We start from the raw sequence: 18,561 nt of genomic DNA, 5'->3' as shown, positions 1-18,561 counted from the left end.
ACACATGCGCAAAACACACAGTCTGTATTAATTTATTTCCCATGTGTAGATTAAAACAAGGTCAAGCTACCCATCTTAGGAAAATACCACAGAACCATTACAAAAAAAAGAGGTGAGCAGCAGAACCCTCCACATACCTACAGAAAATCTGCTCACTGATGCACACATACACACACACACACACACACACACACACACACACACACACACACACACACACACACACAAGCTCAGGAAACATGAATACGAATTAATCCTCTTAAACTTTCATAATCATTGGGATTCCGCTCAGTGAGGTAGGGTGGGGGGGTGCAGGCTGGCGGGGGAGGGCTCTCAGGCTTTTAGCAGCTCATCAGACACCTCTGTGAACAGCCCGGGCCCCGTGCAGACACACACACACCACCACCAGACCACTACAAACAGAACAGAGGCTGTTATGTGAGCAGAGAAACAAAGGCCCTGGGAGACGAGCCTTTGAGTTACGGCTGCTGGGCTCAACTCCATCTCTTATACACTCACATGTCCACCCTTTATTCTCCGACACACACACACACACACACACACACACACACACACACAGTCCTCACATTTCACCCTTTGGGCTTGATGCGTTTCATAGCACTCCAAAGACAATCTGACGCCTGGCGCTCTGGGACCTCTCCATGACTTATCCCAAAGTCACTCATACATACATGCATTAGGTTTCGTTCTCCCTCTCCCTCTCCCTCACTCATTCCTGCAGATTGGACTTCTTTAAAACAGCACAGGGGCAAAAACAAGCAAAAGGAAACAGACACCGACACCCCCACACACACCCACACACACCCCCACACACACACACACACACACACACACACACACACACACACACACCCCCCTCCCTTCCTGACAAGTGTGAAAAGCTGGCTAAACAGGACTTGGGAGTGCTTCGTCTTTCTTTTCATTTGAAGTGTGCGCCCACGGCCCCAAATGTGTGCTTAACAAAAGCCCCAGAAGATGAGTAACGAGAGCCAGGAGAGAGTGTGAGTGTGGAGGGGGCCCCCTCTCGAGACGGGGAACAAGTTAACAATAGAAAGAGGAGGCGCAGGGCGGATAATAAGTAGAGGCCATCTACCTCGCTTGATTCTCAGGTCGTGACTGTCCTGTCAGAGTAAAGCAAGAACACACACACACACACACACGCACGCACGCACGCACGCACGCACGCACGCACGCACGCACGCACGCACGCACGCACGCACGCACGCACACACGCACGCATGCACACAGACATACACACAGACACACACACACAAACACACACACTTCTTTCTGCCTCATGCACGAGGTATAAATCAGAAAAACATCATTAAAAAACTTTGCATGAACAAATTCCATGTATTTCTCAAAATGATTCATTCAATTTCTATACTCTTCCCCTCCCCTCCCAGCACACTGACGGTTAAAAACAAGGCCTGCTTTCTCGCACTCTAAAACAGGATATCCTGTCAAGTGACTCAGTGAAGGGCTCTTCATCTTAACCCGCCCTTACTGCAATTAACACGTCTGTGACGCCAGGAGTCTCACCTCCCCTCTTGTGTTTTATTTTTTTACGCCACGGAGGGGTGTGGGGGCTGTGGGGTGGTGAGCGAGAACAAGGAGAAAAATAAAATGAAGTCAGTACAGAGGAAGAGTCGACGAACTAGCACACAAAACTACTCCTGTGAGCTCACGAGTGGCAGCGGAGCTCTTCGCTAAGTCGCTACTTCTGTGGCGTGACGGCGAGCGCTATGGGTAGGTTAGACTGACACTGGTTGACCAGAGCCCCCCGCACACCTCCTCCCCCCAAAACTGCCTTGATCCTCCGGTTGACAGGAAAGAAAAAGTTGAAACTACTCTACAAAAATACTACTTGTCTTGAAAATAAGCATTAGTATCTCACTTATTCCTCGCTAAGAGGAAGTGTAAACAAGACCATTCAACAGCACTCCTGCTCTGCTGCTTCTCAGACAGCCTGAACATGAAAGGAAAATAACGGCTGACTAACGTAGCGTAGCATTCTGACACACTGTCACAGACCACAGACGGTGGCACATGGCTGAGGGTAGTGTGGAAACAGTGAAGCACTGAAAACAGTGAGGGGTCACGCCCTGTGGCACTCAAAAGGAGCAGTCCTGGGCCTGGTCTGAAGAAAGCAGAGAAACTCTGAGAAACTCACCCCGGAAATCTTAACGACTTTTTTAAAGGTGGTGCTGGGCCTCTCGTTTCTCTTGAGCCCAGCACAGACGTACTGATGTCTCTCAAAACGACGCCATCGTCAAAGAGCACTCAAAGGTCCCAGCAGAAAAAGGAGCAAGTTGGTGTTACAGTCCTGCCCTCACGGGGCGATGGGATAAGGATAGAATGAGTTGGAGAGAGAGAGAGAGAGAGAGACAGAGAGAGATAGAGAGAGAGGGAGCATGAGTGAGGGAGACAGAGTGACAGACAGAGAGGTGAACAGAGGGAGGAAGTAGGCGTTTGTCATGAGAAGAGGAAACGAGATTACCGCCACACAGCTGCAGGAAGGTACAAAAAGTGGTAGAGAGAGAAGAGAACAAGTAAGAGAGAGTAAGAGAGAGAACAAGTGTGAGAGAGAGAGAGAGATGAAGAGAGTAAGTAAAGGCGCGAAATTCAAAATATGAACAAGCTAAACTACGCCATGACTTCTAAAGAAAAACATAAAATATGGGGGCAAAAGCACTTGTCCCGTTCACGCCCATTGATCTGCCTCGATGATGGAAGCCAGGCCTTCGATCCCATTTAGAGCCTCAGAGCTGTCGGCCCGCTGTGGGTACAGTGGCGCCGGCTGAATGAACACCCCATTAATAGCTCAGGTGGGGGGGGGGGGGGGGTTATTGACTAAAATTTGCTTTTAACATGGGAGACAAACGAGAGAGGAAGAGAGAGAGAGAGAGAGAGAGGGACGGGAGGCTGTGTCCTCTCTTGGGGTCACACGTTGAAATGCAGCGCTGGATCACACAGGCCTGGATGGATCGATGTGTTAGGGCTGCAACACCGAGCAGAGTTTACTCGGCAACACACACACACGCACACACACACACACACACACACACACACAAAAACACACACTCTGAGCAGACACATACATAAACCCACCCATAAAGAGCACAGAGGTTACAGCTCGAAACAATACGAAACCACACACACTTGCACACAAAGGTTAGATGTCTGGATAAAAGAAGAAGAAGAAAAAGAGAAGAGATTACCCAACAGTGCGCGCACACACACACACACACACACATTTCCATTTCCTCCATCTAACACACCACCTCTCTGATGCGGTCTCAAGGCTTGGTCTGGGTTTTTCTGACAACAGTGGGACCCTGGCTTCAAGGGGGTTAATGGGGAGTGGAAAAACAAAAACCAAAACAATAACAACAGACTAGAGAAGAAAAAAAAGCACTTCCCGCCCAGAACTTCCTGCATGTCCCCGTCAGGGCGCATTAGGGCAGCGGCACATGATGCTTTAATTGCCTCTTGTTGGGGATAACGAGCAGTGTGGTGCTCGAACACAAACTGCTCCCCTGGCTCCCTGCTGTGAGTCGGACATAGTCACACACACGTATACACACACACACACACACACTCTTCTGGGGTGAAGGCCCTCAGATTGGGTTCACAGCTAGGCAACAGACCTCTCTCTCTCTCTCTCTCTGAGGACTTGAAGAGAGAAAGGCACAGAACCGAGAGCATCTATACCCCTCCTTTAGACACTTCTAGTTTGAATGTATAGAACACTTGTCACCAAAATGACTGAAAATGACTCAGTAGTATGACTAACTCATTTGGGTTGAATGGCCACATTTCACAGAAGGCTCCTCACCTTCCCCCCCAGATGTCCCTATATACCCAGTGGATCTCTGTACCTTTCACCGCACATGACCCTGTTCTGGAGCTACAAGCCATAAGCCCAATCTACCGAAGCCTTGGTCCTCCAGCGAATCAGGCCACTACTAGTTTTCTGCTCTGGCACAGAAGGAGCACGATCACTGCCCCCAGTCCATAATTCTGAAGCGACTAACCTGGCTGGGCCTCTGTAGTCTTCTGCACCGCACCATAGGTCCACTGGAACCCAACATAGCGCTTTGAAAGTGAGGGTAAGGGGGCGTACTGATCCTGCTGGTGTGTTCAAGATCGCTCCAAAGTCAAGTTATCTGTGTCAAATGGAGTGCTGTTCCAACTGAATGACAACCTAAGGTTGTTTTGTAAATCGGAGCGGTTTATGGTGAGTTTGGAGTACAGTCACTTCTTTCCATACCATGCTTCCCCAGGTTTCTGACTACCGGCCACATCAAGAATTAGGAGTCTCTCACTTTCTTTTGTTTAACCAAAACTTAACCAAACTCCTTCCAAAGTTTGAACCAGTTCCTCAAAGGAAGCCTTTTTCAAAGATTGGCTCTGAATATTCTCTCTCTCTCTCTCTCTCTCTCTCTCTCTCTCTCTCTCTCTCTCTCTCTCTCTCTCTCTCTCTCTCTCTCTCTCTCTCTCTCTCTCTCTCTCTCTCTCTCTCTCTCTCTCTCTCTCTCTCTCTCTCTCTCTCTCTCTCTCTCTCTCTCTCTCTCTCTCTCTCTCTCTCTCTCTCTCTCTGACCTCAAAAATGAAGCTCCATAAAGACAGAGAGAGGGAGAGGAAGGAACAGACATATCTGTAGCCACCACCGAGCTGGTGGTATCCTTGGAGATGCATATTTGATGCTCCCTCTTCCAATTAGCCGGGTTCAGAGCGCTGCACCTCCAGTCCCCCACTGAGCAGCAGCACCCCCCCCCCCCCCCCCGCTCACCACGACTCACACAGACCTCTGACAGGAGGAGATGAAGTCGCTGCAGCACAGGCCCCCTTGTGAGGGTGCATGTGTGTGTGTTTGTGTGGAAGTGAGCGAGAGAGAGAGTATGTGTGTATATAGACAGACAGAATTTTTGAGATGGCGGAATCATGTCAGGAGAGAGGTTTCTGTGATTCTGAGAGAGAAAAACACAGAGAAAGAGACAGACAGGAGTTGCTAAAAAAAACACACGTGTGACGAGTTTGAGAGTGTTATAGGAAGTACGAAAGGGAGACTTCCGTGTGCCTGAGGGAGAGGGTGAACCCAAGTGTTTTTAGAAGGAGCATACAAGTCTTTGAGTAAATTAGTATGGGACACAGCACAGCTTAAAGCAGCAATACGGAGTTCTGTTCCAAAACTAGCAAGCTAACTACCTAAAAGGCATGCAAAAAACCTTGCAAACACCACCAACAGCCCAGCTGACACTGATAGAAGCTTGCCAACACACTAACTGGTGTCTTTTGGCAGTATAGGATGGGGATGGTACCAATACTAGTTGCCTATAAAACCATACCTCAAAAAGTGTCAAATTGTTGCATAGTGTTACTTTAAAGCAGCAGCAGGAGCTCTCTGCATTCAGCTTCCCTGCTGACTCATTCACACACGGAACACACCGGTGCTTTTAGAACAGAAGAGGGAGAATGCAACAACTTCTGCTTGCTTTGCTGTCAGTTTAAGCGTCCTATTTTCAAAAAGAGAAAGACAAAAAGAAAGACAGACACATTTTTTTGTTTTTTTTTCCAGTAATATCTATGTTTATTTTAAGTCTATGTAACTCTAAACATAGACATTTAGATTTCTCGTTCCTTGTTTTCCCTCTGCTTTGCATGTCTTCTTTGGCAATACAAATGCCTATACGTCTTGCCGATAAAGCACATTGAATTGAACGGAGTTGAATTGACAGAGAAAGACACTACTTGTTCACACAGAAAACCGGTGCGTGAATCCACCTAGCAATCATCTCATTTTATCTCATTACCATCCCTCATAAAAAACCCACTTCAAAACACCAGCGAGAGCCAGCTGTACACTTCTGTTTGGTTACATAAGGCCGGCGTCATTTGTCCCTGCATGTGCTTTACGTGGGAAAACACTTCACTGCTTTCAAAAAAATAAAAAAATAAAAACTACACCTCACAACGTTTCAGCATTAGCAACAACGCAAGAATTCTCTGCCATTTGGCTTCTGGTAACTTTATCTATTGAGAAAAGGGGATTTAAAGCCATTTCCAGCGAGTGCCATCTGAAAGCAGATGACTGGTAGGGGCCCTGGCAGAGGGCGGAAGGACTGTGGGTCGCCCGATGGAAATGCGGTTGCCGTGGCCAACCGGCCGGTGTGAGGGCCGAACGAGCGGGAGACGCTGGCTGCGTGACCTTCTGCTCCGAGGTCGGTCAGCACAGTGGGTAACACTGACCCAAACTGGGTCAAGATGAGGTGCTGCCGCCGTGCCCCATTCTGTCGCCGTGGCGACACACCCTGCTCATGCCAATCTTGGGGGTGGGGGGGGGATGATGGATAGGGTGGCAGGGAGAGAACAGCAGATGGAAAAGGAAAGGTAGAGGAAGGGGGAGGGAGAGAGAGAGAGAGAGAGAGAGAGAGAAAAAGAGGGAGAAAGTAAGTTTGTTGAAGCACTTGGTAGGGAACAACAGACATGGTGGGACAGAAAGGATGAAAGAAACAAAAAGAGTGTCAAAGAAAGAACAGAGTGGGACAAAAAGACGACAGAGAAAGGAGAAAAGACATAAAAGCAAAGCCAAGGAGGAATATCTTAAAAGGCAAAGAGGGAACAATACCTACGCGGTAGGCGGCTGAGAGAGTCGAGTACAATGGGCAATTACCACTGGTCTTTATGAGTACAGCCGTGGAGAAGTTTAAGAAGAGGCGTCGCTACAGACGTCGCTACAGACATCTACTACAGTGAAGCATTCAGCAAGTCAACGAAGCCCATCAGACCAGCATGTACCGAGACAAAGACTTCTTCACTACCCACAATGCATCTGGAAGCCCCCACTCCAGTGGTTTCGCTAGCAGAATTCCAACTCCACTCCACAGTGGAAAAAGAGGGGATGACAGCAATGCAAAAAATTCCTAAATTCCTAACTAACCCCCCTCCCTTTCCCAACCCCAACCCCAACCTCACAACCCCCTCCTCAGCCCCCCGCCCGCCCCTTTGTCCCCACAAGACTCCAGTATGGCTCCTCTGGCCTCTGGGCATTCTTCGGGGGGCTGGACTGCATAGCTGAGAGATTAAGTGATCAGAGATTGGGTCCAGAGCCTGTGGTCCAGCCACTGATGCAGTTCCATATCAGGAATGTCTGCTCCCTTCACCATCACCGCTGCCCCCCAACCCCCCCTCATCCAAATAAAAGACAAATAGGAAAACAGCAGAATGATCTGGATCTTATCACTGTGTGTGTGTGAGTGAGAGAGTGAATACGTGTATATGAATGAGTGAATGAGTGTGTGAGTGTGTATAGTCTATATCTGTGTGTGTGTGTGTGTGTGTGTGAGAGAGAGTGAATATGTGTTTATGAATGAGTGAGTGTGTGAGTGTGTGTAGTCTATATCTGTGTGTGTGTGTGTTTCAGTTACCCCCTACCCCCTAATGTACACACATTCAGTGAGGTGGAGGTTAGGACGGTTAGCCACGCAGAGGCCTAGTGAGTGCCAAGGCCTGTGTTTAACCAGAGTCCCCCAGCGCACACCGAGACCATTTCACCCCTAATTACCCCAGCTATGCCATCACTGTACCGCCCCTCAACCCCCCCCCCCCCCTCACCCTCACCCCAAATAGCATTCAAATCACACAGGACCATCATCAGTAAGAATGATGGGCTGAAATTCCACAGTAAACGCTGCATAACTTGTGGCGAAACCGAGAGGACGAGATCCAACTGAGGAGATCAGCCCCTCCCTCAGCACAGTTTTACTAGGTCATGGGTCAAGCTCTCAAGTCAAGCTCTCCTGACAATGGAGTAACATGGCACTGCCCACGTCTGACTGTAAGGCCAATGTTATGATTTGCGGGTCTGTGAGTGACGTAGATTTTGTCAAACTAGGGTGTACATGAGGCTCTATGCGGACATCCGTGTACCCTCCAACTTTTTGTGACCTGCATTTCACCAACTGCTCGTGCTAGTGCTGCGCAGACTAGAAAGGCGCAAGAATAAAGGTCATTCAAACAGAATGGACTGCCTTAGTTAACTTATTTGCTAGGGTCACCAAAGATGCTTGCTGTTGTGAGTGAGTGAGTGAGTGAGTGAGTGTGTGTGTGTGTGTGTGTGTGTTTGAGAGTGAGAGAGAGTGTGTGAGAGAGAGTGCGGGAGAGAGGGAGTGATAGAAAATGTGAATGAGTTGGTGTGTGAAGGCACCACTAGCTCACAGGGCAAGTGGGAGTTAGATAAATAAATAAATAAATAAATAACACAAGCAAAAAAAAAAAAAAAAAAAAGAAAGCAAGCAAGGACAGATAAATAGCTAGTCGGGTTTTAGTGGTGACCAGTTCCCTGCCTCGGCTGCGCCCCTTACAAGAGCTCATCTCCCTTCGCCCTCAGAAGCACTTCAGTTTCGAGTGGGCAGAGGTAGGCTGCAGGCTGGAGAGAAACACACACACACACACACACACACACACACACACACACACACACACACACACACACACAGCTCTTTCAAAAATACTCTGTTCTATATAAAGGACTTCGTGACATGGATACTCTTATGAAACGTGGTCCATCTCCCATTGAAAAAACACCGACTCAAACCCACCAACACATATTAGGTAATCGAAACAGTTTCTGTGAATTGTTGTTGTAACTGAGAGAGCACCAACTCCTCTGCAATTCATTGTTAAAATAAGAGACGAGAGCGTGTTTCCAAACGAGGCCAATAAACTCTCTTAATCGCATGTTAGAGAGCAGAATGGGCCTCAGAGGATCCTACCAGCACACTGGTGCCTTTGTGGCACGCCGGTTCATCTCTTGTCGTGTTCAGGAAAGAGGAAGCAAAACAACGTTTCCTTAAATAAAAACTAAAAATAAATGCTCTTGCCCCCGTTGGTATTCCATTCGAGGCGAAACGAGCGATTTGGTTGGAAAAGACCAGAGGCGTATTGACGCATCAAGAGGGGGGGGAAAGTAGTACTTGCTGCTGCCATGCATAAACTGCAGACTCCATTGGAATCGTTATGAGGTAGCTGCAGGGCTTAAACTAATTACGAGTTAATTGCGACGACAGCAGAGCAGCTTACAGCAGCTCAAGCATTCAGTCACTTTTTGGTGGCCATGTCAACTCAACACGAACGAAACCATTTCTCAAAAAAAAAAGGATGAATCTGGATAAATCGGTTTCACTGGCGCACGAACACGCAGATAAATCTTTAACAGGCATGTGTTGAGTATTCATGTTGAGCATACTTAAGTCCCTGCATGGGCCATGTTTAAAGAGCCACTGAGCAGTTTCAGAATCCAAGGCAGTCATTGTACGTGTGCGAGCAGAGGGTTTGGAGCAGTGGGATTAGGTAAGCATTACAGTGTAGCCAAATGCTTTTGCTTCACTCATTTATGAAAAACACACACAGACACAACACACACCGGATTTTAATTGAAGCTAATCCTCCCTTTTTCTCTCCCTGAAGGAAAAGAGAAAGCAAAAACATTACCATAATTGCATGGCATCACGTTCCATTACTCTCGTTCTGCTCAAACAACACAACGATCTCCCCCCCCAAACAACAGCAGTGTGAGAGTGCAAGCCTAACAATCCTCCACTCCTCCTGAAGGCGCAAACACAGCATGGTTTTAAACTGAAAGATGATAGTAGAAGAAAGCTGTTACGCTGGAGTCAATGCATCCGGAATATTCTCTCTGCCTTTCTCTCTCTCTCTCTTACAATTTATAGGTCTGAATACCCGCTAATTTCTTCTCATTCAGTCGTCTGGCTTTGCTGGAACATTGCTGTGGAGTGGAACTGTCTGAACGACAGCGGAGAGGGAAAGGTGAAGGTCACGGAATTTCTACTCATCGTGTTCATTTATAAATCAGCGCCAAAGCGCTCTCACGCATGCACACACACACACACACACACACACACACACACACACACACACACACACACACACACACACACACACACACACACACACACACACACAGCAAGTGAATAATAATATGTAGTCCAAAAAAGAAAAACTAATATCAGTCCTTTCAGATGAGCCATTACCGGCTTCTCACTGTCCACCCACCCACCATTGCTCCTCAACGAAAGGGCAGCACAGTTCACGCCGAGATGTTGTGGGAGGTATTCATTTCGGATGTCTAAAATATCTGCAACTCACTTTCTATCTGCTTTCACTGTAGGCTTTTAGAGGACGCACAGAGTCTGTCTTAACACAAACAAGAACGTAAAAACGTGTCCCCGTCTTCACACGAGACCTTGTTTTATCTCACCTATTTGGAAAAGGGAGTGAGAATAACTGTCACACTAACTGACTAACATTGTTAGGGAGAATTACACGAAGGGCCATTCCCCGCGCCAATGTTGCAAATGCAGCAAAAACTCGTCTCGATCCCTGGTGGTTTTTTACTACCCTAGATTAAAACCTGAAAAGAGGTCTGGAACATTCTGTGATTGATTTGCAGCTATTTATACATGTCCTACTTCAAGCAAAAAAAAATAGTTAAAAAAAATCCACAGACTGTGTAAAAGTCTGTTTAAAAAGAAACCATTTTCTTTCCATCTTATTCTATAAAATCGGCGATTTGTATTCCGTCCACAGCCCAGCAGGAATAACATAGTCGTTTATCAGATGACCAACCATAAATTCTGTCATATTTCTACAGTAGCCTCACACCCTCCTCTTCACCCTCCTCTCCCCTTTCCTAACCACAGACATTGGAAAAGATTCTTAAAAGCGAAACAAAAATAAACATGCTCTGAGCCATGAGTTGGGTTTAACGACGGAATGGTCAGGCAACAATACCGCAGTTCAATCTCCACCTCAAAGCACATCTTATGGCAGCTTATGGCTTCTGCAGACATACAGTATAGCCTATTCGTTCACTAAAAAGAAGGAGCTCACAATAGGCAGAGGGGAACCAACACAGCACTGTCGTTTCTGACCCAGTTCAAGGCCAGACCCAAGCCTAATACAAGACAGGGCTGACCCAGAATCAGCTCTTATCTGGGGCAACTGGCCTGTCAACAAGCAGAGGCCCTCTCCAAAGAATGTACACATACTTCCGACTGCAATATCTTCAAGACAACAGAGTAATTCTATGACTGTGATACTAACTATGAGTTGTGTGAAACATTTGTTCGTGGCACAGACATTATCAAAATATAGTCTACAATACAGCCCATAGTCCTCAGATAAGCTTTGGATTTTTTTAATTTTTTTAAAACTTAACTTGCCATTTGGTCCCCATTTGATTAAAAAGTATTCAAGCCTGAGACTGAAGACCTAAATCTTATTAGATCTGAGGTGTGCAATATTCTGTCTAGGGCTTGAGGTGTGCAGAGCTCCTAGGTGTGCATGGCACAAGAGCAGGGAACAATAGAAACACTATGATTCTCTATCTCACTCTCTCTCCCTCACACACAGACACTCACACACAAACACACACACACAGACACACACACACAGACACAGACAGACACACACACACACACAGACACACACACCAGCTGTCCCCTGTCCCTTCGGTAGCGCCCAGCTGTGTCAGACACTTCACACCCCTCACCCTCTATCTTGGGTGAGTTCCAACACCCTAGCTCTCAGGGGCCGCGCTGTGCTCCTCTGTCACGGCCCTCCCTCCCCTCACTGGGGCCCTCGCCTGCCTTGACAATGGCAGCCTCTGGGCCCCCATCCAGTCCATGCCGGAATAAACTGTGTGGTAAAGCGAGGTGGTTTATAAAAAAAAAAAAAAGAGAGAGCAAGAGAGAGAAAAACCATTCACTGATTTTGAGATATTGAGCACAGACGGTCAGAGCCTTGCTATTCCGTCAGCACCCAAACCCATTTTCAGTCTCTCGATGTAAAATATCAAAGGGGAACTTGTAGTTCCAAGGTCTTAAAATGTCAGGAGAGAGTCAGATAGATTGTATGTGTAGAGAGAGAAAATGTGAAAGTCAGAGAGAGAGGCAGAGTGATAGAGAGAGAGCGTGTGTGTGTGTGTGTGTGAGTAAGTGTGAGAGAGAGAGAGAGAGAGAGAGAGAGAGAGAGAGAGAGAGAGAGAGAGAGAGAGAGAGAGAGAGAGAGAGAGAGTGTGTGTGTGTGTGTGTGCGTAAGTGAGAGAGAGAGAGAGAGAGAGAGAGAGAGAGTTCCAGCTCTCTGCCTCAGTCGAAACCCATTCATTGAGGTTAGCCCTGGGCTGTTATTCTTCCCTGTAGTAAAGAGCAAACCGCCGGGCAACGCATGCCCTACATTTGTGGCGAGGGCATTTGGATGGAGAGAGAAGCAAGCCGAGCCTATTTATGGTACAAGGGGTACAGACAGGGGCTCCAAAAAGACTGAGTCGCTGTGTGTTCTTTGATGGGTCACATGTGTCTGGGTTTGTGGGGCAGTGCCCAGGGTAGGGTGAGGGAGTGCCAGAGGCTGCGGGAGGGCGGGAGGGCGGGCTGGCTGGGGCAACGGCTCCAAGGCTGCTGTGCCGCTTTCATACAGAGGCAGATTATGTCGTTAGTTGCATGATCAGATTAAGGCCAGTTTCTCCGGAAGGTCAGAACGAAACAGATGTGCCCTATGCACAAGAGAAATGAGGTGCTTTAACTCGACATGACACGAAACAACACTGAACTCCCCCCCTCTCCACCATCACCACTAAATGCGTCCAAACTCGCCCTAACCCTTCACCTTCCTTGAGATCAGCCCTTGCAGGAAGTTCTGCAGCTCTCGGTTGCCGTGGGGACAACGGCCCGTGGCATCCGCTTGATGAGGAAATGAAAGACCCGAGAAGTACTGCTTGGTGGCAACAGGAAGTGCATGGGGCTTCACCTGACGTGCGCTCCAGTGGCACTTCCTGTAGTCGGAAGACAGCAGCCTCTGTTTTCAACCACACAACACGACACAACCCCTCCCCTCAACGCTGCAGTCCACCCCCAGTGTAGTGTTGCCGTTTTGGTCTCGGGCGGTGAAATGCGCTCCGACCAGCAGAACAGCTCACAGATAACCTCTGCCTGGGGAAAGCCCAGCAACGCTGACGGAGCAGTTAGCTGTAGCGGCAATGAGGAAGATGGCATGAACAAACACACGGCCACACAGTAGTCCTGAGGGCATGCTGGACAACCCCCCCCACCCCCCACCCCTCCCTTCCCCCGATGATGAGCTCGGCCTGAGCTCGTCCTGGCACACACGGAACAGTGTCACTGTTTGTTTGGAAACGTGGCGCTGGGAGGGCCAGACTGTGTGACGGGAGATGGCAGCAGGTGGCCTGAACCACACACAGCCAGCCAGACGGAGAGAAAGAGAGAGAGAGACAGAGAAAGAGAGATGAAAGAGAGAGGAATACAAAGACAGACACAAAGGGAGAAACACCGTCAGGGTTGGAAAGGGCAGGGACAGCAACAGCAAGCAACAGAAGCCAGTTCAACAAAAATGGAAATAGACCGAAAAGGTAACAAGCTGGAAAAAAGACATTTTGTGAGGTGTGGGGTGCATTCCGACTGGAACGGTAGCCCGAGGCCAACCACGTGTGGAGCTGAGCATTCCAACAATAGCACCTTAACAAAGAAAAAAAAAGAAAAATAACAAACTCTTCACAGGCGGCTGCTCTTCCCGAGCTGCACAGGAGGGAGACGAGCAGCCAGCCTCCACAGATGTTCAGCCATCCCTCCCTCCAGCCCTCCAGACCCACCTCATTCTGATCTTCAGGAGCACTCTGGCTGAACACAGGGCAAAGACAAACACACAAGTAGGTAGCCAGGTGTTGCAGTGCTGGTGTGAAACAGTGCTCCACAACTGAAACAGCGTTCCACACCAGTGGCTTACCAGACCCACATACCCCCCCCACTTGCCCACCTTCGAACAGAGGTGAGGCTCGTCAAACAGTGCAGGACTTCCCACCAGGCCTGCCCTCATTTTTCCACAAATGAGAGGAGATTTGTCAGAGCAGTTAGCAGTGAGTGCTGGGCTCTCACGCTCCTCTGGTTACTGCAGAGATTTTCCCGGTACACGGGTGCATCCCACCACACCTGGTACACTTACCAAAACACTCCAACCACCCGGGCTTCGCAAGACACCGATGAGACATCTTCGGAGGCCCAGAGCACTCAGAACCAAGACAACACCGACAATCCCCTGGAAACGTCTGACAAGAACACGATGACTTTCAACGAGACTTTCTCCATCAGCAGGGGATTAAGAGGAGCGGAAAAAATAGACCTACGCACTGCAGAGACAGATGCCTGGTAGCTGTGTGAGATATGGGCAAGTGTGATACGACAATATATGTATTAAGAGGTACCATATAGGTCACAGAGAGATAAAGCTTGAGTTATTACTTACTAGTGAGGGAGGAAACAACAACACACACACACACACACGCACACACACACACACACACACACACACACACACACACACCCTAGGAATGACTTAAATCCTTTAACCTTTGCGAAACAGGGGCGAAACTTAACCTTATCCCCTCTGGTGTTGCTTTGAAACACTATCCATTATCAAAGAGTTTTGGAGACATCTCAAGCCCAAGATATCACTTATCCCACTGGAGGCAATATCCTGGGCTGAAGCACAGAGCCTTCCTCCTCATCCTGCTCCCATGCTTGCTTAATATGGCTGACAAATTGATGAGTTTGAAACGTAATCTGCACTTTTTACAGAGGGCATCTAATGGTCCAGATGTTCAATCCCTGCGTGCCTTTTTAAAAGGAGAGAGAGCAAGAGAAAAAGTGTTGAGAAAGCAAAAAAAAGTTCGGTTAATCTGTATGCACTCAGAAGAGAGGCACGGGTAAGAGCCAGCGCGTAATGAGAATGAAACGCCGATGGGCAAGGCGTGCCATAGCCGTCAGCTGTCCCACAAGCCCCACAGTCCTCTCTCTATCACACACACTCACCCTGCTCGCTCACTGTGAGCTTTCAGACTCAAGGTCAGTCAGCAATGACACAAACACGAACGAGACACACACACACACACACACATCTCTCTCACCATCTCTTCTGCTCTGACACATGGGATGGCTGATCCAATTGAGAGAGATAGAGTGCAGAGAGATAAACATACTTTAAAACAAGATTAAACACACACACACACACACACACACACACACACACACACACACACACACACACACACACACACACACACACACACACACACACACACACACACACACACACACACACACACACACACACACACACACGCCCATACAAACAGCCATACTAACAAACATAAACAATCAACACTCTCTAACAGATCAGGGTCAGTTTAATTTAAAGTTTAAAGGCAAATTGTCACTCACTTACTGGGCTGCGGGTTTGGTAACGCACACATAATTAAGTCTGCGGACCAGAGTACACGCGTCAAAGAACAATGACACTGTACGAGTACCGGGCCTTTCCCAGACCTATACTCTGGTCTGGGTGTTGACAATTACAGGCTTAACAAAAGGGGCTCCACCAGAGGACATAAACTAGTTATTTCTGAATTACAACCTCAGCCCATCAAACCTTCCAAGAAAGAGCAGAGCAGCAAGAGTGAGAAAGAGAGAGAGAGTGGAGTTATATGAGAGAGAGACAGAGCGCTACAAGGCTTCATAGAAACAGCAGCAGCAGAGCAAAAAAGAATGAGCTTGCTTCCAGTTCAGAGTAGAGTTTGTCTTCCAGCTCAGCGCCCCACTCATCCATATGGACTGTCCATTCTCATCAGGCAAACCGTTTTGATGGCTCCTGCGCCATGTCAGAGGGGGCAGGGTGGGGGTTGGTGGGTGGTTGGGTGTAGGGAGGGGTCCACTCTGTCCCAGTCTCTATCTGTCTGACTCACACTCTGTGTATGTGCACATGTGTGCAACTAGGCCCCACTGCTGCCAGCAGCAAAGCACTCATTTTGTGGGGGTGGACAGCAGGGAAGAGCCGGCCAGATCATGGCAAAAAGCACGGCCATCATCCCAAGATCCCATACGAAGGCTTGTCCTAATGCGAGTCGCCTTCATCCGGGATGATTTAGGAGCCATCCTGATCCCGGGAAAGCCATCAGGATCATGGCTGGATTTAAAACACCCATCTGTGCTTAAGAGTAAAACATCATGAATTGATCCTCAGCTCAGCCACGTGCCACTTTGCTCCTAAGCCGCCCCTTTGTCAAGCCATTGAGATCGCTGTTACCGCTGTCCTTCCTGGATGTCTAAGTGGTGGCCAGATCCCATCTGACCAGTAACAGAGCTTGGCCAGGGTCAGCTAATATGTGGGTAAGTGACCCGGTCATGACAAGCCTATGCCAGATCCATCATAGACTCCGATGGCGTCTAGGGTAAAGACCACATCCACGCCAGATTCTGGCCAGATCGGTTCCATAATCTGCTTGTATGTATCTGCCTTGGGAGAGGAGAGGTGAGGTTGCCTTTCACAGCATGGTCAGAGGAGCAATCAACCCGAGCAGGCAGCAGTTCCAAGAGCAGCGAACATCCCAAAAGACTCTTCCATGTCCACACACATAAAGAACACACACACAAACACACGCGCACTGTACACAGCTGGACTGTGCGCGCACACACACACACACACACACACACACACACACACATCTGGAGCACCCTCCAGCACACAGCTGTGTGAGGGCCCTACCACATGGACGCCACGAGGCTAGATCCCAGGCGGCCTTGGCAGGAAGACCCGCTCAACACTCGCTACCATAGGCCAGCAGCTCCACCAGTCCTGCCTCAAGACTCAAGGCTCAAAACCCACAGGCGTATTTTTAAACATCCCACTAAGCACATCAGATGGCCTGGTGAACATACAGGTGCAGCCCAAGTTTAGCTAAGAGCGAGAAACGCGGCTAAAAAGCTTTCCAAAAGGGTCTGCGTGAATTAACAATCAGTCAGAGATCGGCTCCCTTGCTGACAGGCCTCTCACAGGGATGCATGATCCTATGCCAGACTGAGGGAGGGAGAAGTGAGACGATACAGCCTGTAATAAATCAATGAGCCTTCCTGGCATTTTACGTCACACGACTACAGACAAACAGTACCACAAGGCTTGAAATCCTCAGAGCCCCATTCAGTTTGCCGTTTCACTTCAAGAAGCTGTTTCGAGACTTTGTAACTCAATATTTACAACCGAGGCAACACTGAGGAGAGTAATCATGAGCGTGGAAACTTTCTTCCAAGAAAAAAAAACTAAAACATTTCACCTTGAGATGCAGTCATAGAACTTTGCATTCGTAAAGTCATAACAAAGTGCCGGTGTTGTAAAGAACAATCCCCAGGGACTACTCTCTGTCGGTGACACTCAGCCAAAAACAAGTTAAGGGGAACATAAGCCCTCCATAAAACTGGCTCCAGGAGGCCAGGAGAGCTTCTCTCCGCAGATCAAAATCTCTCCCATGATGAGCAGATAAAGAAGCAGCTATGGAGGCGTACATCAGTACATCAGGATGGCAATTTACATAACCCTCCCAAAATCCTGCAGAGAACAAATTCAAATGCGGGAAAAGATGGCGCAGAGACACACAACACAGACAGTCAAAGGGGGAGAGGGAGAGAGAGAGAGAGAGAGAGATAGAGAGAGAGAGAGATAAAGAGAGAGAGAGAGAGAGAGAGAGAGAGAGAGAGAGAGCGCGAGCGAGCGAGAGAATCACGGCTGGCGGAGAACAGCTCGTAAATTGGCAAGGTTGCACTCGGAGGTGAGAGGCTGAGAAACTGCCAGAGAAAACACACATGAGCACGTGTGATGAATCTGAATGAGCTGCTTCTGCTAATGTGGTTAATGCACAAGCCAACTCTGTCAGGGAACTCTGCTCGTCACTTCCCATATTTCTTAACGAAAACGGATCTACAGTTACCGACTTTTGCATTGCAACGCAGCAGGCCACAAATCAACGTTCATACGCGTCCAGGCAAACTGCTCTCAGATTCTCCACTGTTTACATATATGCTATAAGAAGTGTGCGCTTATGAAAAAGTGGAAACGGGGTCAGTGACCTATATCAGGCATAAATGAACTCACTTCTAGACCATTCATAGTGTATGCACAAGAGGGTGGCCTCTGTCATGACCCTCAAAAGGAGGACATGTGTCAAAAAAGGAGGAAAAAGACCAAAAAGGACACATTACAAACTTTCACAAAATGACTGCCATGACCTATATGATAGCCATGAGTTCACTGTGAATGTGTCTGCACATATGCCTACACATCTGTGTCTATGCGTGGAGAGAGAGAGAGTGAGAGAACTCACACCCAGACACTTGCACACCCACACATACTACATCTGTTGGATGTTTTATGATTTGTTCAGTTTACATCAATTCAACTTTTTGAGTGAAGAGAAACGCTTTGACAATAGCCTATAAAACGAGTTTTCATGCCAATAAAGATGATCTGAATTGAACTAAATTGATTTACGAGACTTCGTGCATGTGTGTGTTTGTGTGAAAAGAGAGACACATCTATGTCCATGCGACAGAACTTGAACGCATGGTATTAATCATTGCCGCTTTAAGTAACAAATGTATGCGCTAAACTGCACCGGGG

At 48.1% G+C, this 18,561-nt stretch overlaps 1 protein-coding gene across 2 annotated transcripts in view; it reads right to left on the bottom strand.

Moving 5' to 3' along the window:
* elmo1 (engulfment and cell motility 1 (ced-12 homolog, C. elegans)) overlaps positions 1 to 18,561 on the bottom strand; it is a 95,858-nt gene that overhangs the window by 75,619 nt on the left and 1,678 nt on the right. Inside the window, exon 1 of one of the 2 annotated variants that reach the window (XM_031586580.2) lies at positions 2,198 to 2,481. The exons of the other annotated variant lie outside the window; for it this stretch is intronic. The gene's annotated coding sequence lies outside the window, so the exon portion shown is untranslated. Of the gene's footprint in view, positions 1 to 2,197; positions 2,482 to 18,561 lie in introns of those variants that run through there. 2 annotated transcript variants of the gene reach the window in all.

Source organism: Clupea harengus, chromosome 19 (assembly GCF_900700415.2).
Source record: "Clupea harengus chromosome 19, Ch_v2.0.2, whole genome shotgun sequence".
Taxonomy (NCBI): domain Eukaryota; kingdom Metazoa; phylum Chordata; class Actinopteri; order Clupeiformes; family Clupeidae; genus Clupea; species Clupea harengus.
Note: the sequence above shows the minus strand (reverse complement) of the source record. Positions and strands in the feature narration are given on the sequence as shown.